General features: G+C 42.5%; 1 long non-coding RNA gene across 2 annotated transcripts in view; it reads left to right on the forward strand.

Annotated features, from left to right (window-relative positions):
- Window positions 1-19,382, forward strand: part of LOC140068940 (uncharacterized) — a 52,909-nt gene extending 33,527 nt beyond the window's left edge. The window contains exons 2-4 of one of the 2 annotated variants that reach the window (XR_011848641.1): window positions 9,077-9,171; window positions 9,326-9,542; window positions 19,048-19,382. This is a non-coding gene — a long non-coding RNA (uncharacterized lncRNA). The remainder of the gene's footprint in view (window positions 1-9,076; window positions 9,172-9,325; window positions 9,543-19,047) is intronic. The other variant, XR_011848640.1, reaches the window with a different exon arrangement.
- The last annotated feature ends 7,873 nt before the right edge of the window (window positions 19,383-27,255 follow it).

Consider the following 27,255-nt stretch of genomic DNA (forward strand, 5'->3'; position numbering starts at 1 on the left):
GGATCGGAGGATGATGAGGTGACAGACCCAAGCTGGGTTGAGAGGCCGGGTGAACACAGTGCTTCTGAGACGGAGGAGAGTCCTCGACCTGAACAGGTTGGAAGAGGCAGTGGTGGGGCCAGACGGAGAGGCAGGGCCAGAGCTGGTGCATCAGCGCCACTGTCAACTAGTGAAGCTCCCGTGGTGAGGGCTCTTGCGGCGAGGGCTAGATCTTCAGAAGTGTGGAGGTTCTTTAAGGAAACACCGGATGACCGACGGACTGTGGTGTGCAACATTTGCCAAACCAGGCTCAGCAGGGGTTCCACCACTACTAGCTTAACTACCACCAGTATGCGCAGGCATATGAATGCTAAGCACCCCACTCAGTGGCAACAAGCCCGTTCACCTCCGGCCGTGCACACCACTGCTCCATCCCCTGTGTCAGCTGCTAGTCAGCCCCCTGCCCAGGACCCTGGCACAAAAACCCCATCGTCGCCTCCACGATCCTCCACAGCATCCACCAGCGTTCAGCTCTCCATACCCCAGACGCTGGAGCGGAAACGCAAATATAGTGCAACCCACCCGCACGCCCAAGCCCTTAATGTGCACATCTCCAGATTGCTTAGCCTGGAGATGCTGCCCTATAGGCTAGTAGAGACCGAGGCCTTTCGCAACCTCATGGCGGCGGCCGCCCCTCGGTATTCGGTCCCCAGCCGCCACTACTTTTCCCGATGTGCCGTCCCAGCCCTGCACCAGCACGTGTCAGACAACATCATCCGTGCCCTGACCAACGCCGTTTCTGACAAGGTCCACCTGACCACGGACACGTGGACGAGTGCTGCCGGGCAGGGCCACTATATATCGCTGACGGCACATTGGGTTAACTTGGTGGAGGCTGGGACCGAGTCTGACCCTGGGGCTGCTCATATACTGCCGACGCCGAGGATTGCGGGGCCTACCTCGGTCCAGGTGTTTCAGGCCTACTATGCCTCCTCCTCCTCCCACCCCTCCTCCACCTCCTCCTCCGAACTACCATCCGTGGGCACGGCGCCATCAGTCGGTAGCTCTAGGCACAGCAGCAGTGCCGTCGCTAAGCGACAGCAGGCGGTGCTCAAACTGCTGAGCCTAGGCGACAAAAGGCACACCGCCCAAGAGCTATTACAGGGCATCACGGCGCAGACTGATCTGTGGCTGGCACCGCTGAACCTCAAGCCGGGAATGGTTGTGTGTGACAACGGCCGTAACCTGGTGGCGGCTCTGCAACTCGGCAGACTGACACATGTGCCATGCCTGGCCCATGTGTTAAATCTGATAGTGCAGCGTTTCCTCAAGACATACCCCAATCTGTCTGATTTGCTCACGAAGGTGCGCCGCATCTGTGCGCATTTCAGGAAGTCCAGCCCAGATGCTGCCACTCTCAGGGCAGCGCAGCGCCGCCTCCAACTGCCCGCTCACCGACTGTTGTGCGACATGCCCACGAGGTGGAATTCAACACTGACCATGTTATCCAGAGTTTACCAGCAGCGCAGAGCAATTGTAGACTGCCAGATGTCAACTTCCACCAGAACTGGTAGTCAGGTCAGTCAGCTTCCTCAAGTCTACAATGAGGAGTGGACGTGGATGTCTGATATCTGTCAGGTGCTGAGTAACTTTGAGGAGTCAACACAGATGGTCAGTGGCGATGCCGCCATCATCAGCCTCACCATCCCGCTGCTTGGCCTGTTGAAAAACTCTCTGGTCAGCATGAAGTCGGAAGCTTTGCGCTCGTCACAAGAGACGGGGGAAGAATATTCCCTTGTTGATAGCCAAAGCACCCTGAGGTCTGTTTCTCAGCGCATATCGGAGGAGGTGGAGGTGGAGGAGGATGAGGAGGAAGAGGAGGAGAATGTTGGCGAGACACAAGAGGGGACCATTGTTGAGTCCTTCACTGTTCAGCGTGTATGGGCAGAAGAAGAGGAGTTGGAGGAGTTGGAGGAGGAGTAAATGGACAGTCAGGCCAGTGAGGGGAGTGAATTCTTACGCGTTGGTACTCTGGCGCATATGGCAGATTTCATGCTAGGCTGCCTATCCCGTGACCCTCGCGTTCAAAGAATTTATTCCAGCACCGATTACTGGGTGTTCACTCTCCTGGACCCACGGTACAAGCAAAATCTTTCCACTCTCATCCCTGCAGAGGAAAGGAGTGTGAGAATGCATGAATACCAGCAGGCCCTGGTGCACAAGCTGAAACAGTATTTCCCTTCTGACAGCGCTAGCGGCAGAGTGCGTAGTTCTGCGGGACAAGTAGCGAGGGAGAGTAGGCGAGCAGGCAGCTTGTCCAGCACTGGCAAGGGTACGCTTTACAAGGCTTTTGCCAGCTTTATGTCACCCCAGCAAGACACTGTCACCTGTCCCCAGTCTCGGCAGAGTAGGGCTGATCTTTACAGAAAGATGGTGAGGGAGTACGTAGCTGACCATACCATCGTCCTAAATGATCACACAGCTCCCTACAACTACTGGGTTTCAAAGCTGGACATGTGGCACGAACTGGCGCTGTACGCCTTGGAGGTTCTTGCCTGCCCTGCCGCTAGCGTCTTGTCCGAGCGGGTTTTCAGTGCAGCTGGTGGCATCATCACCGATAAGCGTACACGCCTGTCGACTGACAGCGCTGACAGGCTGACGCTTATTAAAATGAATAAAGGCTGGATTTCTCAGAATTTCCAATCTCCACCAGGTGAAGGAAGCTCAACCTGAATAATTGATCCACTCCTCCTCCTCCTCCTCATTTTCCTCCTTCTCCTCCTCTTTGTACAGTAAAGCAGAGGAAAATGGCTATTTTTTGACAGGGCCCACTGGCTCTTGCTATAGTACTTCATGCATTTAATTTTTCTGGAGGGCCACCTACCCGGTCCTCTGTTTGAAACAATTTTTGTGAGTGCCACATACAGGCACTCAATCTATTCCATTTTTCTGGAGGGCCACCTACCCGGTCCTCTGTTTTAAAAAATTTTTGGGACTGCCACATACAGGCACTCAATCTATTCCATTTTACTGGAGGGCCACCTACCTGCTCCTCTGGTTTGAAACATTTTTGGGACTGCCACATACAGGCACTCAATCTATTCCATTTTACTGGAGGGCCACCTACCTGCTCCTCTGGTTTGAAACATTTTTGGGACTGCCACATACAGGCACTCAATCTATTCCATTTTACTGGAGGGCCACCTACCTGCTCCTCTGGTTTGAACAATTTTTGGGACTGCCACATACAGGCACTCAATCTATTCCATTTTACTGGAGGGCCACCTACCTGCTCCTCTGGTTTGAAACATTTTTGGGACTGCCACATACAGGCACTCAATCTATTCCATTTTACTGCAGGGCCACCTACCTGCTCCTCTGGTTTGAACAATTTTTGGGACTGCCACATACAGGCACTCAATCTATTCCATTTTACTGGAGGGCCACCTACCTGCTCCTCTGGTTTGAAGAATTTTTGGGACTGCCACATACAGGCACTCAATCTATTCCATTTTACTGGAGGGCCACCTACCTGCTCCTCTGGTTTGAACAATTTTTGGGACTGCCACATACAGGCACTCAATCTATTCCATTTTACTGGAGGGCCACCTACCTGCTCCTCTGGTTTGAAACATTTTTGGGACTGCCACATACAGGCACTCAATCTATTCCATTTTACTGCAGGGCCACCTACCTGCTCCTCTGGTTTGAACAATTTTTGGGACTGCCACATACAGGCACTCAATCTATTCCATTTTACTGGAGGGCCACCTACCTGCTCCTCTGGTTTGAAGAATTTTTGGGACTGCCACATACAGGCACTCAATCTATTCCATTTTACTGGAGGGCCACCTACCTGCTCCTCTGGTTTGAAACATTTTTGGGACTGCCACATACAGGCACTCAATCTATCCCATTTTACTGGAGGGCCACCTACCTGCTCCTCTGGTTTGAAACATTTTTGGGACTGCCACATACAGGCACTCAATCTATCCCATTTTACTGGAGGGCCACCTACCTGCTCCTCTGGTTTGAAACATTTTTGGGACTGCCACATACAGGCACTCAATCTATTCCATTTTACTGGAGGGCCACCTACCTGCTCCTCTGGTTTGAACAATTTTTGGGACTGCCACATACAGGCACTCAATCTATTCCATTTTACTGGAGGGCCACCTACCTGCTCCTCTGGTTTGAAACATTTTTGGGACTGCCACATACAGGCACTCAATCTATCCCATTTTACTGGAGGGCCACCTACCTGCTCCTCTGGTTTGAAACATTTTTGGGACTGCCACATACAGGCACTCAATCTATCCCATTTTACTGGAGGGCCACCTACCTGCTCCTCTGGTTTGAAACATTTTTGGGACTGCCACATACAGGCACTCAATCTATTCCATTTTACTGCAGGGCCACCTACCTGCTCCTCTGGTTTGAACAATTTTTGGGACTGCCACATACAGGCACTCAATCTATTCCATTTTACTGGAGGGCCACCTACCTGCTCCTCTGGTTTGAAGAATTTTTGGGACTGCCACATACAGGCACTCAATCTATCCCATTTTACTGGAGGGCCACCTACCTGCTCCTCTGGTTTGAAAAATGTTTGGGACTGCCACATACAGGCACTATCCAAATTAAATTGTCTCCATAGCAGCCTCCACACGTTGTCTCCATTGCTACCTCCAAAAGTCGTCTATATAGCTGCCTCCATACATCGTCCCTTTATCAAACGAGGTGTGTCAGGCAGAAATTTGGGTTGTTTTCATGGATTCCACATCAAAGTTGTTAACTTTGTCGCCACCCTGCTGTGTTATCCACAAAATATACTGGCAAACTTTTACCATTTAGGGATATTATTTCAGCGCTTCTTGCGCATCTGTTTACATTCCCCTCACCCGGCATATCCTAAACTTATAAGAACGCTACTACACTTGATCTTATACAAAAGGTTCTTAGAAGTGCTGTTTGGGGAGTAGCCTAGAGACAGGGGCTTGGATTGGCGAAAGCTCGCCTGGCAGCGGAACGCCAGCTCCATGCGCATCATGCGCTTCTTGCGCATCTGTTTACATTCCCCTAACCCGCCATATCCCAAACTTATAAGAACGCTACTACACTTAACTTGGTGCAGGCTGGGACCGAGTCTGACCCTGGGGCTGGTCATATACTGCCGACGCAGAGAATTGCGGGGCCTACCTCGGTCCAGGTCTCAAAGGCCTACTATACCTCCTCCCACCCCTCCTCCACCTCCTCCTCCTCCGAATTACCATCCGTGGGCATGGCGCCATCAGTCGGTAGCTCTAGGCACAGCAGCAGTGCCGTCGCTAAGCGACAGCAGGCGGTGCTGAAACTGCTGAGCCTAGGCGATAAAAGGCACACCGCCCAAGAGCTATTACAGGGCATTCCACATCAAAGTTGTTAACTTTGTCGCCACCCTGCTGTGTAATCCACAAAATATACTTGCAAACTTTTACCATTTAGGGATATTATTTCAGCGCTTCTTGCGCATCTGTTTACATTCCCCTCACCCGCCATATCCTAAACTTATAAGAACGCTACTACACTTGATCTTATACAAAAGTGCTGTTTGGGGAGTAGCCTAGAGACAGGGGCTTGGATTTGCGAAAGCTCGCCTGGCAGCGGAGCGCCAGCTCCATGCGCATCATGCGCTTCTTGCGCATCTGTTTACATTCCCCTCACCCGGCATATCCTAAACTTATAAGAACGCTACTACACTTGATCTTATACAAAAGTGCTGTTTGGGGAGTAGCCTAGAGACAGGGGCTTGGATTGGCGAAAGCTCGCCTGGCAGCGGAGCGCCAGCTCCATGCGCATCATGCGCTTCTTGCGTATCTGTTTACATTCCCCTCACCCGGCATATCCTAAACTTATAAGAACGCTACTACACTTGATCTTATACAAAAGTGCTGTTTGGGGAGTAGCCTAGAGACAGGGGCTTGGATTGGCGAAAGCTCGCCTGGCAGCGGAGCGCCAGCTCCATGCCAAGATCCAACTAACATAGTTTTAACTGCAGCACCTTTAATCTACTACTAGTTCACTGCCTCCATACATGGTCCCCTTATCAAACGAGCTGTGTCAGGCAGAATTTTGGGTTGTTTTCATGGCTTCCATGTTAACTTTGTCGCCACCCTGCTGTGTAATCCACAAAATATACTGGCAAACTTTTATCATGTACCGATATTATTTGAGCACTTCTTGCTCACCTCCTTTGGTTCCTCTCTGCCACCCATTGGTTTGAAGCCTGAGTCCATTTAGGGTATGTCGCCATGACACTCTCTAGCCTGCTGCCGCTGCCTCTGCATGCCGTCCCCTATAGTGTCAGGGTCAATTATTGCATGTTTTAGATGCTATCTAGCTTCATTCTGTCACTCTGTCATGGCCATGCTGTTGCCCATAATTTTGGCATAATGGTGCGTTTAAGCAGCCTCAGAGGCATCCGTGCATGCTGCCCCTGCTGTTTCCTGTCCATTTCCGTGGTGTTTCCATCCTTTTCTGAGGTTCCCAGGTGTTTGGCCAAGCTTCCCTGTGCAGAGCCTTGGTCCCCTTGAAAAATGCTCGAGTCTCCCATTGACTTCAATGGGGTTCGTTATTCGAGACGAGCACTCGAGCATCGGGAAAAGTTCGTCTCGAATAACGAGTACCCGAGCATTTTAGTGTTCGCTCATCTCTATTCCTGATCTCTGCCAAATTTCTCTTTGAACTGTACCTAGTGGAAGATTTGCCACATAATATATCACCGACTGTACATTTTTTTTTTTGCAACATTTTAGGCGAAAAATACCCCACCAAGTGTAAAATACCGTTTAGTATAGGTTGCACCAAAAATTGTGCAAATTTTGGAACTTGCACAAAAATTTGTGCAAAATACAGCACAATATAGCTAAAGGAAATCATCCCAAGGGTAAAGAGAACTTCTAAAAAAATGCTGGACTTATTTATTTTTTTGCTATTCTGTTAAACCATGTTTCTGTTAAACTTGATTCTGTGGTTCTTAGTGAATGCCAATCTGTAGGTGCCCATAAGCCAAAATGGGTTCAGTGAAAAATCATTGATGTGAAAAATTAGCAATATGAAAGAGCCCTTAGGCTGTGGATTCATACTGGTGTGGGGCATGTCCATTGCGCGTCCTTTGCATTTTGTCTCTTTTTTGCTTCCGTTTTGTCTCCACATCTGCAAAAAATATGATGGTTTAACATTGGTTAGAAAATATAACACCTGCTTTCCTAATCTCATCAGTGAAAAACTGAACTGTTATCAGTTTTCTTTGAGGGCACATAGACTTACTATTGCCTTCCTGACCCAAATCAGTGAAAAACATTGTACAGATTTCAAAATTTTTCCATGGACAACAGATCCTTGAAAAAAAAGCGATGGTAAAACTACCCATTGAAAACAATGGCTCAGTTTAGCATCCATGGAAAACTTTTCTCATAATGTTTATTCAGTTTTTTAAAGAAACCTACGATGAGGAAAATACCATCAGAAGTAGATTTGATGGTAGATTCTAATCTGTATTTTAATAATCCAGGAAACTAACCCAACTAGCTATTTTAGTAATATGTAAATTAACAGCAGAGGCTAATGGGGAGAGTACTAGCCTGGTCAGGCACTGTTTTCTAAGGCTATTACACGCCCTAGTAGCCTCTCAGTTAATTTACATATTACTGAAATAACATTTTTTAGCAAGTTAGGTTAGCTTCCAGGATGATTAAAGTACAGGTTAGGGCAAAGGCAGACAGTATGAATCTACCATCAGATCTACTTCTGATTGTAGATTCCTCATGGTAGGTTCCTTTAAAAAATTTGAATCATACTCAGACTCTTGAATTGCAGTGTATTGTGCTTATCAGTCCTTAATGCTGACAGGCATTATATTAGACCCTTCCTTCGTGTTAAGTTGCAAGACTAGGAACTATTCGATGTGACAAATTTGAAACAATGGACTAAATACATAATGGGACAGATACTTTTCCTAGCTATTAATGTCCTATTGCTACATGTCTCCTTCATGCAATTTATTATACATGTTTTAATAGGTAACAGGTAACAGGTAAAACCTCTTCATTGTGCCATAACTGTATTGAGCATAGTTTAGCTTGATTCTTATTGCTTGACAGTAAGGCATTGTTGAACATATTTTCTTTTACACTTTGACATGCCCGCTTGCAGGTAGCATACTGTCAGTGTAGTTCTATTAATGAGCCTGGTTCAGGAGGTCTGAGTGGACTGGAGATTTGTACACAGTGTGTTTCTTCATGATCTTTTCAAACATGTCTCAAGAATGTTTAAAATGCACTACAGATGTCTTCTATTCACTATTAAATTCCCAACCTGAGAGTTTAAAAAGCCATGTGGTAACAAGAAAATGAATTGTAGAGTAGATAGTCACATGGGACCAGAATCTAAGTGGTACCTGCTTTTCACCAGAGCCCGCCGCAAAGACTTGCTGCGGTGTGGTACCACCAGGTCATTCCACAGGTGCGACTTTGTCCACGGTGGCAGCCAAGGCGAGGTACACTGACGTTAAGCAGAATTATAGTTTGGGACGGGCAGGAAGTCAGGATGGGCAGCGTGGGATTGGAGTTAGGGACCTAGCAATAGGTCAAGGCAGGCAGCAGAGGAGCGTGGTCAGGAACAGAACCGGTGTCACAACGGGAAATCACAATAACAGTGCAGGGCATGAGACAAAGCTTTCTCTAAGGCACAAAGATTTGGCAGGGGATACAGGAAGAGCTGAAATTTAAACAGAATGGGAGGCTGGCAAGACCCAATTATCAGCACGCTGACCCTTTCAATCTAAAGAAGCTGGCGCGTGCCCTAGGAGTTGGGGACACACGCGCCATACCGCTGGCGTCAGCGCTGGATTGTGGCAAGGTAAGTGAGCCACCGGGGGACCAGAGCAGCGGAGAGGGGCACAGGTGCGGGAGGTGGGTTGCAGGAGCACCCGTGACACATTACAAAATGTAATGAATACACTTTATTTATAATTTTATTCACAATTGTCAAATGCAAATACTGATTCTATTTTTTTAATCTCTTTTTATTTTCTGATTTTTCTCTTTTATTCTTTCAGCATTAAGAAGGCGGCCATCTTTACTAGAGCAGCTGATAATTACACTGAAACCAAATTATTTCAACCCTTGGGAGAACAGCAGAAAAACACTAACAGTTATGTTATAGTTATTATATTAAGTCATGATGTACAAAATAAATAGGTCAATGGAAAGATTTCTATGGGGCTAGTTAATTTTATTAATAATTAAAAAATGGGGTCTTGTCTTTAATCATGGATATATTACAGTGCTTCTTTCATCCCAAGCAGGTGCCATGACAGCGAAAGGGGTGCAAGCCCTAAGCTCCCCCACAACCCTGGTCCCTGCCTGATTGCCCAGACTGTGCTAGTCACAGAGAACAAGTGCCGGAAGACCATTAAAACTAGAAATCTGTAATGAGAACTGGGCAGATATATAATGGAGTTCCTGGATGCCGCCCGCAGCAGCTAACTGGTTCAGCTATCCCTCACTCAAGTTACAGCTGAGGTTAGAATCTGGACCATTTGGATTCCATGGAATTCTGTAAAGTCAATGGGGCACATTTACTTACCCGGTCCAGTCGCGATCCCGCGGCGTGTTGTCCGACGTGGATTCAGGTCTCCCGGGATTCACTAAGGTCGTGTGCCCGATATCCAGCAGGTGTCACTGTTGCGCTGAGGTCCGCCGGAGTTCACGTTCTTCTTCCCAGTGCATGTGAGTGCGTATCTTGCGTCACAAATAGCTTTTAAATTCCATGTTCTTTCCGAATCCGTCGGGTTGTCCGACGGCCACGCCCCCCGATTTCTGTCACGTGAAAGCCAGCGGCGATGCGCCACAATCCGATCGCGTGCTCCAAAAACCCGGGGCAATTCGACACAAAACGGAAATATTCGGGAAACCTGACGAAAGTGCGGAGTTCGGACCCTTAGTAAATGTGCCCCAATGTTGTGCAGGAAAGCCTCACAAAGACATTTAAGACAAAATATGACATAGAATATACTTACAGTTTAGGAACTATATATATATATATATACCATATTTATTTATGTATGTGTTAAAAATTTGTTGGTTGGGGGGTGTTATTTGTGTTAATTATTTTGGTGTATATGTTCTGTTTTTTTTCATTAAAAAAAAAAAAAAAATTTGTGGTGTGAATGGGGCTGTGCCAGCAGGTAAGTTGTTGTAAATATTTTGTATATATTGTATATAATGTTTGGTTTATATTTTGTGTTATTATTATGTTTTATATTATATGTTTTAACCGCTTTACGCTAAGCACCATAGCTCTATGGCGTAGAGGTGCACGGGGTGTGTGAAGAGGGCTCACGGGCTGAGTCCTCTTCATAAAAGGGTGGGAGTTGTTGCATATTGCAGCAAACCCCTACCGCTAATAACCACGGTCGGTGCTTGCATCGATCGCGGATATTAACCCTTTTAATGCCGCAGTTGGCGGCACCATCTTTCTTCCAATCTTCGCCAGTGGCTCATTGTAAAGAATCACATGGAAAAACACCATATACTGCAGTATATGGTAGGAACAATCTGACTATCTAGGGTTAATGTACCCTAGAGGGTCTAAGAAATAGTGAAAAAATAAAAAATAAAAAATAAAACATTCAAATCACCCCCTTTCCCTAGAACTGATATAAAACATAATAAACAGTAAAAATCACAAAAACACATTGGGTATCGCCGCATCCCAAAATGCCTGATCTATCAAAATGGTTATCGCCAGCGGTGACCTCCGAAATGGGAAATGGTGGCCAAATGTCCGAAATGCGACTTTTAGACCATTTTACATCACATAAAAAATGGAATAAAAAGTGATCAAAATGTCGCACAGACCCCAAAATGGTAGCAATGAAAACGTCGGCTCATTTCACAAAAAATTACACCTCACACAGCTCCTGACACTAATAACTTTTTCATACTTTGGTGTACGAAGATGGCAAAAAATTTTTTCTCTATTTTGTACACATTCGTTTAATTTTTGAAATGTATTAAAAAACAATAAAACCTATATAAATATGGTATCACCGTGATCATACAGAACCAAAGAATAAAGTAGAGATGTTATTTGGAGCGCAGAGTGAAAGTCGTAAAAACTGAGCCCACAAGAACGTGACGCAATTTTTTTCAATTTTTTAAGCTTCGCAGTACATGGCATGTTAAAATAAATAACATTACAGGAAATTAAAATTTGTTACGCACAAAATAAGCCATCACACAGATCTGTACATGTAAAAATGAAAGAGTTATGGAATTTTGAAGGTGGAGAGCGAGAAATGAGCGAAAAAACCCTGCGTCCTTAAAGGGTTAATAAAAGATCTACAGTTTAGGAACTTATTAATAGGAATGGACTCTTAGTAAAATTGGACAGTCATATTTTACTCTATTTTTACCAGCGACTACCAGCGATTTCTCATGAATAGACTAAGATACTTCAAGTTCAGAAGATGTTCAAGCACAATCTTATAAATTGAGAACCATTTTATACTTTTGTTGCTGACTGCTATCACCCAATATGACACTCTTCACTTCTTTTGTAATTCTTGTCTACGTGTGGGAGCAGTGGTTTCTATGTTATCTATTTATAGATGCTAACAATCAATGTGATCTGGGCATTCCTACAAATTAAAGGCTACATATTTAACTTCTTCAGGGAAGAGGAAGTGTAATTATTAGAGATGAGCGAGTATACTCGTCCGAGCTTGATGCTCGTTCGAGTATTAAGGTACTCGAAACGGCTCGTTGCTCGGACGAGTATTTCCCCTGCTCGAGATCGAGCATTTAATTAAAAAAACACAGTGAAGAACAATGAAGAATAGAATAAAAACAGTGAACACAGGATCATTTAAGTGAAAAACACAGTGAAGAATAGATTACAGATGTTCGGCACATCTGCTTACTTGTCGGAAGATACGCGCGGAACGGTGCGAACAAAATAGTATGTGAAGAACAATATATATGTGTGAAGAACACATTGCAGAACACGGTGAGCAGGACAGAGACAACGAGGAGCAGCACAGAGACACCGGGGAGCAGCACAGAGACACCGGGGAGCAGCACGGAGACATGGGGCAGCGGCAGCACGAAGACATGGGGCAGCGGCAGCACGAAGACATGGGGCAGCGGCAGCACGGGGACATGGGGCAGCGGCAGCATGGAGACATCAGGCAGCGGCACGGAGCGGCACGGAGACATCGGGGCACGGAGACAGCGGGGCACGGAGACAGCGGGGCACGGAGACAGCGGGGCACGGAGACAGCGGGGCACGGAGACAGCGGGGCACGGAGACATCGGGGAGCGGCGGGGAGCCGCACGGAGACATCGTTGCACGGAGACATCGGGGAGCGGCACGGAGCAGCACGGAGACATCGGGGCACGGAGACATCGGGGCACGGAGACAGCGGGGCACGGAGACAGCGGGGCACGGAGACAGCGGGGCACGGAGACAGCGGGGCACGGAGACAGCGGGGCACGGAGACAGCGGGGCACGGAGACATCGGGGCACGGAGACAGCGAGGCACGGAGACAGCGGGGCACAGAGACAGCGGGGCACAGAGACAGCGGGGCACGGAGACAGCGGGGCACAGAGACAGCGGGGCACGGAGACAGCGGGGCACGGAGACAGCGTATCTCCCGACAAGTAAGCAGATGTGCCGAACATCTGCAATCTATTCTTCACTGTGTTTTTCACTTAAATGATCCTATTCTTCACTGTTCTTCACATCTGCTAACTTGTCGGGAGATAATATACGCGCGGAACAGTGAAGAATAGATTGCAGATGTTTGCATACATCTGCTAACTTATCAGAAGACATTCTTTTTCAATTAATTAACACATTTTATTCCCGAACCATGGTCCCTTTGAAAAATGCTCGAGTCTCCCATTGACTTCAATGGGGCTCGTTATTCGAGACGAGCACTCGAGCATCTGGAAAAGTTCGTCTCGAATAACGAGCACTCGAGCATTTTAGTGCTCGCTCATCTCTAGTAATTATATTATTAGATCTAGTGGACAGAGTGAAAACTGCAACAATATAACCAAAAATAACCAAACATGTGCAAAGTCAAAAAAGGATACATTTCTGATGACATATTGCCTTTAGTTTAGTACTTTATCTACTAAATTTGCAGGATTCATTGTGCCTACATTATAACATAATATTATATTTATGGAGTTTTATTTCTTTTTATCATTTATATTTTTTTTCACAAAAAAGTATAATGAAAATTCACATGTAAAATACTTTATTCCAAAAAAAGTTGGAATTCTTATTTGGATATTGAGACATTGGTGATCTTAGTCAGGAACAAGATGCTATTGATGACTTTATGCTGATGCTATCACTGAACCTGTCCATTGACTGTGTTCTTTAAACTTTTTCTTCCTGTATTACAGCATATCTTTGCTCTATAGAAATCTTTAACAAGACCATATAACTATAACGATGACATTTAGAAATTTCCATGCTCCATACTACCCTATTTTCCACCCGGGTGCCACTGCCATGCTAGAGTAAACCGTCAGTCCTAGCAGTAATTACAGAGCCTGAAGAATGAGTACTGTAACGTGAATAAAGCTGTGCTGTAATTGCCTTTTCATTATTTGCCAACACTTTGTTATTTAGTGGTTGGATACAAATATATTGCCTACTGATTGCTTGACAATAGGATGCTAAACCCAAATTCCTGTGCTCTGTTTGCTGGTGTTTGACCGGTATTCAGATTTTGATTGAACAACCAGAGCATTAAAGTGAGTTATAAAACGCTTGTGGTTGCATATTGGCTAATAGTCATTTCCATCCTCAAGAAAAATCAATACTTAAAAACGGAAGTACACTGAGCCAGCTGATAATATTTTAACCCATACGGTAACATGATGTGATATATAACGGTAGCAGATACAGATACAGAATGCAGTTTAAAGGGTAGTCAGATATAAGTTTTTTTTCCTGTTTCTCTACTATGCTCTTTTGTGCACCTACATGTCCAACACTTGACCCTGAACATATTTCTTTCCACTGCAAAAAGACATAAGACTTTTTAGAATGAGATCTTGAAAATTTTGATCCCGCACGTATTCCGAATCCGTCGGGTTGTCCGACGGACCGCCCCCCCCCCCCCGTTTGTGTTGCGTGCAAGCCGGTGCCGATGCGACAAAATCCGATCGTGTATGACACAATCACCAGTGTGATGAGGCGCAAAATGGAAATCGTCGGGAAACCCGACAAAAATGCGATCCGCTGACCCTTAGTAAATGAGCCCCAATATGGTGAACTATTCTAAAAAGCGGAATAGGGCACAGTTACCATTGCTGACAAAAAACAATCAGGGCTAAGCTTTATTACTTGCATTGGGATTGGTTACTACGGGTAACATTTTTTATTTTGTTTTAATAAAATACGGTCCAAATTATGATCCAATGCAAGTGGCCACATAACATGGTCTGAATTTATCTAGGCCTTTAACAGCATATGCACTGATGTCATAAAATGTGTAATGTTATCAACAGGAACAGATCATGTCCTATGAGAAAAGAATAAAGTTTCTTAAAGTCTTAACTTCAAAGTCTTGCTTGAAGACATTGAAGTTTGAAGAGGAATCCTACACAAAGGAAGGTGGATTATATAGATTTTATTCTAACTCTAAACCATCATCTTAGTAGTCTAGTGGAGAAGAACTTACTGTTGAGCTTCTTTGCTACCTAATGTCCAACTATGCACCTCAAGCCCTACATATGGAAGCAGATAAAGGGAGCCTGTTAGCAGAAAGTGAACTAATAAACCACAGCCAGTATGTTGTCAAAAAGCTAAATACCTACCAGATCAAGTTTCTTTCAAAGTTTTTATTTTTCAAAATCTTGTTGGGAAGGATAGAAAGGGTTAGAGGAAACTGGGTAATTTAGGTCTCTAGTTTGTGTATACCAGGAACTGCTCTTTGTGAAGTTCTAGTTTTTTTTTATTAATTCTTTATTTAATATTTTTCATACAAATAATTGACATGCATATTCGATTAACATTTATCCACAATCCATGGCAAAAACTGTATTTTCTCTATGAAATAGCTTGTGGTAAACTGTGGATAAAATGGTATCGCTGGAAAGACTTTAGAAAAATTCTATGAACAAGGTTTTTGCTTTAGCTGAATCTCTTCCAGTGTCATCCCTTTCCTATCTATCATAAACACCATTGCATGAAAAATTCCTGCTTCTCTCCAATTGACAAAACTTGGATCTGTCACACATGAGATAAATTCTGGGTTCTCCAAAATTAGGAATAGGGGCGAAGGTTTTGGGGCTACTTTATGCATTACTTATCTAAAAAAAAATTTAACAAGCACAAGATTAATGGATATTCTGCCTCTACTAGTTGGCCAGAATGCTGCTTTTAGTGGAATTTTAGTGCATCTTTACCCACAGTTTATTATCTGTATTATGATGCCAGTTGACTGCTCTGTTTAAGTGTACTGACTGATAGTATTTATAAATATCAGGTACCCCAAATAAACCTTTGTGTAACTGACCACATATTTTTCAGAAATTTCTTTAAGAGCTTCTTAAGTGGAGCTCTGGCTGACCTTTAATAATGTATGTCTTTAACAGTATTTAAAATAATATTAATGAAAGGAATGTAAATAAATATAGGAGATGATGTTATTTAACCCCTACAGGACTCACCCTACTTTGGCCTTAAGGACGTGGTCCCATTTTTCAAATCTGCCCTCTGTCACTATAAGTGCTTATAGCTTTGGGACGCTATAAGATATTCAGAGGATTTTGAGATTGTTTTTCTCGTGACACATTGCACTTCAAATTAGTTAAAAAATTTGGATGATATCTTTTGTGTTTAGTTAAGAAAAAAACCTAAATTTGGAAAAAAAAGTTCTAAATTCTCTACTTTTGATGCAGTCATAGCACCCAAATAAATTCATAAATTACTTTTCCCAAATGTTTGCTTTATGTTGGCATGGTTTTTTAAGATTCCACATATTTTACTAGAATGTTATGAGGCTCAGAATTTAGGTGCCATTTTTAAAATTTTTGGGAAAATCAGCAAAACCTGTATTTAGATGGACCTGCTCAGCTTTTAATTGACACAGAGAGGCCTAAATAATAGTGAGACTCGCAATTTACCCCATTATGGAAACTACACCCCTCAACGTATGAAAAATCACTTTTAAGAAGTTTGTTAACCCTATAGGGGTTTTATAGGGATTAAAACAAAATGGAGGCGCGGTCTACAAATTGAAATATTTTTTCACAATACACTCATTTTGGGTGTAAAATTAAACATTTGCAATGGATTAATTGAAAAAAGGCTCCACAAAGTTTGATACGCAATTTCTCCTGAATACACCGATACCCTATATGTGGTGGTATCCTGCTTCATGGGCGCACGGCCGGGCATAGAAGGGAAGGAGGCGCCATCCAGAGCAGATTTGCATTGTCACATTGTACAGGCTATAATTTTTTTGTTTTTTTAATGTGGACCTATAGGAGCTTATTTTTTTGCCACATGAAATGCACTTTTCTGGTACATAATTTTGGGGCATCTATAGCTTTTTTTCCCACATTTTTACTGAATAAAAAGTTATTTGGCAAAAATGTTAATTTTAGCATCACCATCTTTTCATATGCATAACTTTTTTATTTTTTGGCTGACAAATCTGGTTAAGAGCGTATTTTTTGTAAGAAGGATTGTTCTTGTTAATGTTCTTATTTTAGAAAAATTATCTTTTTTGGGGGTGTTTTTTGTGGGTTTTTTTTACGGGTTTCACTTTGCGGATTAATAATGATTCAGTTTTATTATGCAGATTGTTACGGACGCAGCGATACCAAATATGTGGGGGTTTTGTGTATTTTATTCAATTTTACAGAATAAAAACTCATTTAGAGAAAATCTTGTTCATTAAAGCATCACCTTCTTTTCAAATGCATAACTTTTTTATTTTTTGGCTGACAAATCTGGTTAGGGGCTTATTTTTTGCCAGAAGCGTTGTTCTTTTGGTGGTCTCATTTTAGAGTGGTCTCATTTTAGAGTGTGTAACATTTTTTTTCACTTTTTAGTGCATTTTTTAAAGGTATTAATCAAAAATTATCTTTTTTGGGAAGTTTTTTGCGTTTCTTTTCCCGGCGTTTACCGTGCGGGTCCAGTAACAATTCTGTTTTATTATACAGATTGTTATGGACGCGGCAATACCAAATATGAGGCTTTTTTTGTGTGTTTGTGTTTTTATACTGTTTTTATGGGAAAGTGTCATTTTAGGAGCCTATATTTTTATGTATTTATTTTTTATTTATTCTAATCTTTAAACTTTTGTGTTTTGAACTTTTTTAACTTATACATACTTGAACTTGAACAAGTGAGGCTCTGATCGCTGGTTGAAGTCCAATACACTGCTCTAAAATACTTCTTCATTATAGAGCAGTGTAATCTGTCTGGCATGCTCGCGCATGCTCAGACACTTTACAGTCAGACCCGGAAGGCATCTGACTGCTGCCAGCATCGGGCAGTCCTGGGGCACTTGGCAGTCCTCGGGGCTGCCCAGAAGAGGATTGGATCCCCCAGTAGGCGGCGCGGGGGATCAGATCCATAGGGGGAAGACCCTTACACGCCGCGGTCAGGCTTGACCACGGTGTGTAAGGGGTTAACACTCGTGATCGGAGTCAGCTCGGACCATGAGTGTTACAGCGTGGTATCAGCTGTACTACACAGCTGACAGCCGCTGCTTCTGGTGCCGGCTCCATTCGTGAGCCGGTGCCAGAAGCAGGACGTTATAGTGCGCCCTGGTGCGCTAATGAAGCACTCACCAGGACGTACTATAATGTCTAGGTGCGTCTAGGGGTTAATTCCTTAAAGAAACATATTCCTGTGTTTTTTCCCCTGCCTGTTTTCCTTATGCAAGCAGTTTATGTAAATCAGTTTTCTGTCCTGTTCTCCACTGACAGCTGACAGAAAAGGAACATGTTAAAGTGTTTAATGACTTAACTCCTTATACACAGTCCCTGGATAGTTCACCCCAGAGAGCTTGATCAAGGGAAATATTCTCTAGGAAAGAGTTCACCTTTTTAACAGAGAAGCAGCTTTACTTAATGAAGTCTATTAAACAGTTTACTATTGCGACCTTCACTTTTATTTCTGCAGTACAAAATAATACTTCAAAAGTTTAGTTACGTTTTAATGGGTTGTATTGTTTAAAAAGATCATTTTCATACATGCTGCTCAGAGTGAGATTACACAAAACCTCTAGAACTGTTCAGGACCTTTTCTGTATTAAATTACACAGATAATACATTGGTTTTAGTGGTTTTTATGTATGTTTAATTTTATTTTAGAAAACACACAGCCATGTTATGATAGTTGATTGTTTAATGTACTAGTAAGGTGACACTTTGTTAATCCTGAATTGGCAAATGACATTTTCAAGATATAAATATCTCACACTCACAAATTTTTGTCAAAACGCACCATGTCTGAGCCGGGCGGCCGGAAAACATAGAGCAAGTCCTATACCTGCCGGGATTACTGTGCAGCTGTATGGCGAGGGGAGCACTTACCGACAGCATAGGCTTACGGCTCACGGAGAATGTCCGCTGCTGCGGACTCCTTGAAAAGTGTCTTGCATTGTTTTTGAATAATCTTCCCTTTCTTTTCATTACATCAGTCACATATGTGGTGGCTGCACATGGATTGACAAATGTATAGACAGCAGAAACTGCTGCAAAAACCAGAGTCTGAGTCCTGGGTTTAAGACACAGGTTCCCCTGTATACTCATTGGATTGTCCTGACAAGCAGTTTGCCCATGGGAACATATGTCTGGATTCTCCAGGATGGACAACTGCTCTAAGCATTTGGTCTACAAAAGACTTTCAGCATGTAATGGACTCTAGTAATTATTTTAACAGCTTTGGTGACTGAGAAAAAAAATCTAACAGTAAAGTTGACATAGTTTTTTTTCTCTTGTCATTTGCATATTTCTATTGATCATTCTCTATGTTTCTTACAGATAGAGGCTGCGGTAGTATGAACACTTCATCTACATTAGGTGTGTGACCTTCTTCGAGTGAGCAAGACTTGAGTGACCTGTAAATACAAAGTGTTGCATTAAGTTCATGCATAAACATAAGATATTAATCCTTGAACACATCCCCAGGAGGTGTTTCTATTTGTGTTACTTGTAACTGATTGTTTTTGTTCTTTCACAGAGTTACCACTTCTTACAGAATTTCACTCTTGCCATATGAAAGCAATGTCTTAACTATCTTGATACAGAATAAAAAGATGCTGGAACTTGTTGCATACAATTAAGCAGCTACTCCAAGCAGCCTAAGCCATTTCACATTTCATAGGCCTGCAATTATTCTTCTCCTGTTCGTATATGCAGTCCCCTAGGAACTAATTAGAGAAAAACTCTCATCACACACAAGGGGCGAGCAAACAAATCCTTCAAGCTCGCAGTAAATGTTCAACATTAAAGGGACGTATTCTGGGAGTCACAGCAATCAGTTTGGTTCAGTTAATTACTAATCTGGTTTCCAGACTGGTTACATTACATAATTATGACACCCATTCAACACTTGAAAGCAAGGCCTCTGAGTGATTGTGATAAAGATCTAGAATTTTACAGAAAGGTAATTGGGCAAAGCTAAACAATAGACATCCAACAGTTGACGTAGTGTCATCTTTGGTATTTTGGAAGGATTTCAAGTATTTTAATGCACAGAAAATTGACATTTCTCTTCATTAGAGTAAAATTGTAAAGTTAATTCCTCTGCGCTATGTCCTCTGTTTTGCATGTTTCTTGTTCTCCTTTCATCTGTCGGAATAAGACCTCTCCTGTTGAAATGTGATGGGCTGTCTCCGTTATCTGCTGGCATAGAGCACACAAAGCTATATCAAAGGTCCCTTGGAGATTTGCTGTATCAGATACCTTACACGGTCTGAAAAAAAGAATTTATTTTCTTCCGTAATTGTTCAATCACATTCTTTTTTATGAATTTACTTGGAAACATCATATCATAGTTGCTCATGTTAACGTAATACAATTTGGGACTATGAGAAACAAACATCAACACTAACAAGATAAGCCCCAACACCAAGACTTACCATTCACTCATTTCCCTTGTGTGTATGAGCTTCTAAGTTACAGAGAGATCATAAAATGTACAAAGTGAAGAAAATCTATTACTCACAAATATGTCACATTTTCACTCCTAAAAATATAAATGTTTCCTAATTTGACTGCGACATAAAATCTCACTGGTATGGGGGGATTTTACTGACAAAATTGAATGATGTTTTCATCTTATATATACAAAGATTATACATATGTATATGGTATAGTGGGGAAGGAGGTTGCTGAACCAGGAGTAAGTATAAGCTGACTGTCCGAGATTTTAATCTAGGGCTTAAACCGCCCTGATCAGTTGTAAAGGTAACTTTCAAATTAACTCTTTCATGGCTGCCCAGTCCCAGGACGAGAGCACAAAAGCAAGACACACCACTCTCTGAGTAAATGTAGAATCCACCCCCCCAGTTTATTAGCATTCAGCCGCATATATCAAATACAGAGTCTTCAGCATGCGGGGGTTGTGATAAGGAGATAGAATACTACAATGCTATTGGCCATAATGAATTTTACCAGGACATTCTCTGAAGAGGTTAACTATTTCTTCTCAGAGTCCTTGTTTATACTAATTGCCCTGAGAAGAAGACAAGCCAAAACATAAGATAAGCAGGTGCTAGAGCAAAAATATAGGACAAGAGTGAAGGACAGACCTGCCTCTCATTAAATGTCAAGGAAAAGCTGGCAGGCAGGCAAACAGGTTACATAAAAATGAAGTTTGAATCATGACAGCACATGGACAGTGCTTGACCCCGGGCATGACCCCGGCTAATACTAAAATGGTCGCTTGATCCAAAATGGCTGTAGAGGAATATATCACTAATACTGACCCAAACCTGCAATGTTCCGATCTGTGCCAAACATTGTGGAATCAGTCCCCCCGAGCCAAACTTCAGTCAAAAGTTTGGGTTCAGGTTTGGCTCACCCCCCCACCATCAGTGCTGGCACAGATCTCAGGTGTTAAATTTTTTAATGCCCCCGGCTAAGTCACTCTCAATAGCATCACAGGGAGGGATGATCTCTGGGTACTTGTGGCGCATAGACACCAGCTTTGCTGCAACATTAATAGAGATAACACCAATGATCGGTGCCAGCGGGAGTTCAGTCCAAACTTGAACCTTACGTGGTAAGTTCATTACTTACCAGGAGCTTTACTCTATGCCTTAGACTCTGATCATAATGCAAAAATGCAAATGTCAGTGCTCTACTCCATAACAAGCTCTTATTCACATTAGGCAATGAAGAATCTCATCACCCCTTTGTTGGGTTAGGAATAAAGGTCTCCTTGGTGCACTGCTCCTCTCCCGGTCTCCATTCATTGGATCGAAGTGTGCACCCTGTCCCTCTCTCATGTCCGAGGTTCACCGTCGTCCATGTGTTGTAGATTATGGACAGATGGTTTAGAACGCCAGGATAAAAGGGTGCAAATGGTTTATTTTATATACTGACAAGAGAACATAAAAAGCGCACATATCAAATTTATAAAACAGAGATGCCAAACACCTTGCCCGACCCAGTTTTCGCCTTTTCAGGCGTCTTCCGGGGCTTCTGATCATAAAGCATAAATAGGTGCAGTTTTGTGCATAATTTTCTCCAAGTAACATCTAAATATATGACTGTTATATATACAGGTGGTTCCCCAGTTACAAACGGACAACTGGATGTTGGTAATTTACGGTACTTTAGCCTTAGGATACAATAAACAGCAATACCAGTTATCAAAGGTGTCTGATATTAAGCTTTATTGTTAATCCTGGTTCTTATGACAACCCAACATGTTTAAAATCCAATTGTCACAGGGACCAAAAAAAAAATTGTCTTGGGTTACAATTATAAAATATACAGTTCCAAATTACATACAAATTCAACTTAAGAACAAACCTACAGAGCCTATATTGTACGTAACCCAGGGGACTGCCTATTATTATATTATTTACTGTACCTTGGATCTGGATTCATACAGAAATACAACTAACCTTTTATATGCAAAGAAAGGCCTTCAATATTTGTGAGTGGGTAGAAAGGATGGATCTATTAGTTGCTCCAAGCAATCACAATGCAATCCTATTGAATGAGGAAGCCAGCTTTAGGAAGAAATGGATGGACAAATAGAAGCTATGAGCCAGCTACTTGGGTTAAACCTTGTTTTTATGCTGGCTTCCTGCATGTTGTGACCTGTGGGTGGGTGGTAAAGGCTTTTCGGATAGCATAATGATGTTGAATATTAAAGGAAATCTACCATTTAATTTGATGCATTATGAACCAAACATACCTAGAGAATGCTGTAGCTACACTGATGCAGAAACATATCATAGCATCAACTCAGCTGCTGAAGAACATCATAGTCCACACCTTAAGTGCTGCAGAACCTCATAATATACACCTCAAATGTGTGATACCACACATTTCATCCTTATAATTGTTGTAAAATGCTGCTGATTTTCTACACAGGATATGTGTGTGGAAATTTGGTAGCATTTTAGTCCAGTGTGTATAGACCTTGTTCTTGAGAATGTTAGATCCTGACCAGTCATAAAATGTCGGTACACTTCATTGCTTATAGTTTCTGTTTTCTTCTATTTTTAAGAGAATAACAGAAACTGTATCGAAGGTCGCCATTCCTCATAGTATTACTGGATGGTCTCCATTCACCATAAGGTTATATGCATGTGGCTTCCATCTGATATCTTTCCTTTATGTATAGCAGAAAAGATTGGTGAAGTGCTATACAGCTGTAATAAATAATGTTCATCTATGACCTATACACAAATAAATCACCTAGTCTTTACAATTACATAATGATGCATAGAGAGAAATATACATACACATGTTATCACACATCCATGCATTTATAAATACAAATATGCATACATACATACATGTGCACACATACATGCATCTTTGTTGCTGATAGGGTATAACTTCCAATAGTAACTAATAGATTTGTGGATAGTAGTTATAATGGGGGAACGGAGTCGAAACCCACAAATACCTTTTGTCCAGGTTAGGAAACTGTAGCTGATATTTATACCATACTTTGAAGCCCCTATATATCTATTGTTAATGGGATCCCTCTCTCTAGTTAGTTCATCTTTTTCTAATAAAACATAACATACATGACATAACTATAATAATAAGTTTCTTTTTCTCTCTTTAGAACTTGATCCACATGTGTCAAGTCTCCTAGATTAAATGTATTACAATCTAAATGAGGGCCTGGTCTCTTGTCTTCTCTGGGTATAAATTTAGTGGTAGTATAGGATGCTTGCTTGATTGTTTGCATAGAATAATATTCTGAGAAGTATAATATTCTGAAAAGTATGCTGCAGTATGTGGCCACTTAATTAAAATTGATGATTAAAATTGATCACATTCGCATGGAAATAATTTCGAAATCCACTCACTCCATTAATCCCCGGTACCACACCTGTTCACTCTTTTCATTTGAGTCAGTCACAGAGGAAGAAGTGTCCAGGCTCCGTTCCTCTGCTCGCCCCACTATCTGCATCAATGACCCCATCCTCTCACATCTTGTACAGTCCTTCTCACCAGCAGTCACTTCTCACCTCACTAAAATATTCAACCCCTCTCTCTTTCTTCTGGTGTCATTTCCTCTTATTTCAAGCATGCTGTGGTTTCCCTATTACTAAAGGAACCTTCCCTGGCTGTATCCAATGCTACTAACCCGCTATCTCTCAGCTAAATTCCTCCTTGACCCCCTACAATCTGTTTTTGCACCATGCATTCTACTGAAACTGCTTTTTTCTTGAAACTTGATCCACATATGTTAAGTGGATCTGGTCTCTTGTTTTTTCTCAGTATAAATTTAGTGGTAGCATAGGATGCTTGCTTGATTGTTTGCATAGCATAATATTCTGAGAAGTATAATATTCTGAAAAGTATGCTGCTGTTACATGTTGCAGGTAGACCGGAGACAGCTATGAGAAAACAATCAATATAAAAAACAAAGGTACCTGCGCCAACATAAAAACATGGAATATACATAGAAAATACAGAAAAAATACCTTTTATATAACTCAACGACAAAATAAAATAAAAACCAAGCTATAAATGGGTAAACTGGCTGCACATTTTGTTGGATATATATAGACGGTGAGATTATGTGTTGGTACCTGTATAGAAGCTGTAGTAGACCTCGTCTCCGTGATGAGAAACTGTCTGTTCAGAGTTCAAAGATACAAAATTAATTGTAGATCCACATAGAAATTCCTCTGGGTTTCTGTATCCAGGGGCAATCCACTAGTCGCTAGGTTTGTAGACTTGAAAGATGCCTATTTGCACGAGTGAAGCCCCGGCCAACAGCTAAAACTCCATACACAGTCTGATGGTTTCCATGTGGTGACGTCACCAAGCTAAAGTAAGTCCAAGGGAACAAACTTTCCAACGTGTTTCGAAGACTGACTCTGTCTTCGCACACATACCTGGAACGAGGGCATAGGCAGAAACAATTATGTTTTCTAAAAATATTTTCTGTTTTATCTCTAATGTTTTCTATGGTTGTTTTACTTGCCTATCATCCATCTATTCCACCAGTACCAACTATCCACATCAATGCCTCACTTCTTCACTCACCTTTGTACTCCACTCACACACTCTATACTTTATGTAGCCATACTAACTTATCACTGTGTTAGTATGTGTAAAGTAAGAAATAACTTCTTATATATCTCTGAAGCATCTTCTGGCTCTCTTAGTTCTCCTCCTGCTTGCTGCAGGGGACATCTCTTCTAACCCAGGCCCACCATCTGCTCATTTTAACACTGAAAACCTGCTAACCCTATCAAGATTCAATTAATTCAATCTTCTTCTCCTCTACCCATAATTCCTTTTAAATGTGCCCTATGAAATGCCTGCTATGTGTGCAATAAAGTAGAATCAGTTCATGACCTCTTTCCTTCTAAGTCCTTTGACCTGCTGACCATCACTAAAACACGGATCCAGCAGTATGACACTGCCACCCTTGCTGCTTTGTCTAATGGCGAATTACAATTTTTTTTACTTCACCATACCTGAGAATAGGCAGGGGGAGGAGTTGGCATACTCTTCTCTCCATGATGCACTTTTCAGGTCATTCCTACTGTATCCTCTCTCACTTTTCCATCTTTTGAGGTCCACACCCTGAGACTTTTCTACCCATTTTTCTCTGTGTGGCTGTAGTGTACCATTTTCCCAGATCGCCTTACCAGTTCCTTGAGTTCCTTTACTTTTTGGTTTCCTTACTTTCATTCCTGTGATAAACCAACCATCCCTATTAACACTTCCATTTCCCCTCCTTCTTCTCAGCTCTTATCACTAACTACCTCTCTAGGTCTTTCACAACTCTCTGCTCCCCCCACTCATAATAAGGGAAACCTCCTCGACCTGGTATTATCCAAACTTTCTTCAATATTTAATTTTACAAATTCTTCCTTTCCACTTTCAGACCATAACCTTCTTTTTAAACTTTTAATAAGCCTTCACCTTCTTAGACTCTCTTCATCCATCGTTCATACTGGAGCCAGAGCCCAAGTGCCATTGATTCTTATGGACTCACAGAAACCTTGCAGTTCTCACTTTTTCCCTGACCTGTCCAACCCATTATAATCATAATGAGATGGCACTGCTCTCATCTGGAATTTTCAACACAGGCAAAGGCAACCTTGGTACACAGAGAAAACCATGTTCCTTTGGCAGTGCCCCAGGAGTGCTGAACATCTGTGGAGAAAATGTACATTTCTGCAGAATTTATACACCTCAAATTTATGCTCAGAACCTATAACTCAGCCCTTCACCTTCCTAAAAAGGTCTATTTTACAAATCTATTATCCTCTCTCTAACAATCCCAAAAGGCCCTTTGATACTCTTCATTCATACTAACACCAAAGTTGCAGCCACCTGTCACAGGCCTGGGGGCTGAAGATCTGGTAAAATTGATTGATAAAATTGATCACATACATCAGGAAATAATTTCTAAATCCACTCACTCCATTAATCCCCGATACCACGCCCTGTTCACTCTTTTCATTTGAGCCTGTCATGGAGGAATAGTGTCCAGGCTCCTTTACTATGCTTGCCTCCCTAAAATCTTCAACCTCTCTCTCTTTCTTCTGGTGTCATTTCTTTCAAGCATGCTGTTGTTTCCTTATTACTAAAGGAACTTTCCCTGGATCCATCCAGTGCTACTAACTTCTGACCAGTCTCTAATCTTCCTTTCTTGTCCAAACTCCTGGAAGGCCTAACACACTATCTCTCAGCTAACTTCCTCCTTGACCCACTACAATCTGGTTTTTGCACCATGCATTCCACTGATACTGCTCTTTCTAAAATCTCCAATAATCTCCTCACTACTAAATCCAAAGGTGACTATTCTTTCCCTTTTATTTTGGATCTCTCGGCAGCGTTTGATACTGTAGACCACAAGTTCCTCCTTAGGATGCTTCGCTACATAGGCCTGAAGGCAATGTACTCTCTTGGTTTTCTTCCTATATCTCTGACCGCACTTTCAGTGTCTCCTTTTCTAGATCTCTCTCTTATCATCTTTCGACCCCATCAGATACTTCATCGTTCTCATGATCTGTGGTGGCCTAACTTGTTTCCTGGGATAACTCCTTTAATATAGCAGCCAGTCTTGTCTTTCAGACCAAACGCTACATGGATGCTTCTAGTTTCTGCCAGTCACTGCACTGGTTGCCTGCCTGTACAGTTTAAAATAATAACCCTCATCCACAAATGCTGCATATCCCTACCACTCTGCTCTCATCTAAGTCTATCGCCAGCCCATGCTCTTTGATCTGCCAATGATCTTAGATTAACCTCTACTTTAATTCAAACCTCTCAAACACGTCTCTGGGACTTCTCCGGAACTGCACCAATACTTTGGAATGGACTTCCTTAGACTATCAGACTAATACCCAACCTCCAAAGTCTCAAACATGCTCTTAAAACCCATCTATTTAGACAAGCCTATGATACTAACTGCATGAAATTTCGACACTTTACCAACCATCCTGGGTCCTCCTCCCATCTGTTATCCAGCAAACACAAGATATGCAACAAGCTCCAGACTTCTCTGCAGTCCTGTTGACTTTC

Source organism: Engystomops pustulosus, chromosome 7 (assembly GCF_040894005.1).
Source record: "Engystomops pustulosus chromosome 7, aEngPut4.maternal, whole genome shotgun sequence".
Classification (NCBI taxonomy): Eukaryota; Metazoa; Chordata; class Amphibia; order Anura; family Leptodactylidae; genus Engystomops; species Engystomops pustulosus.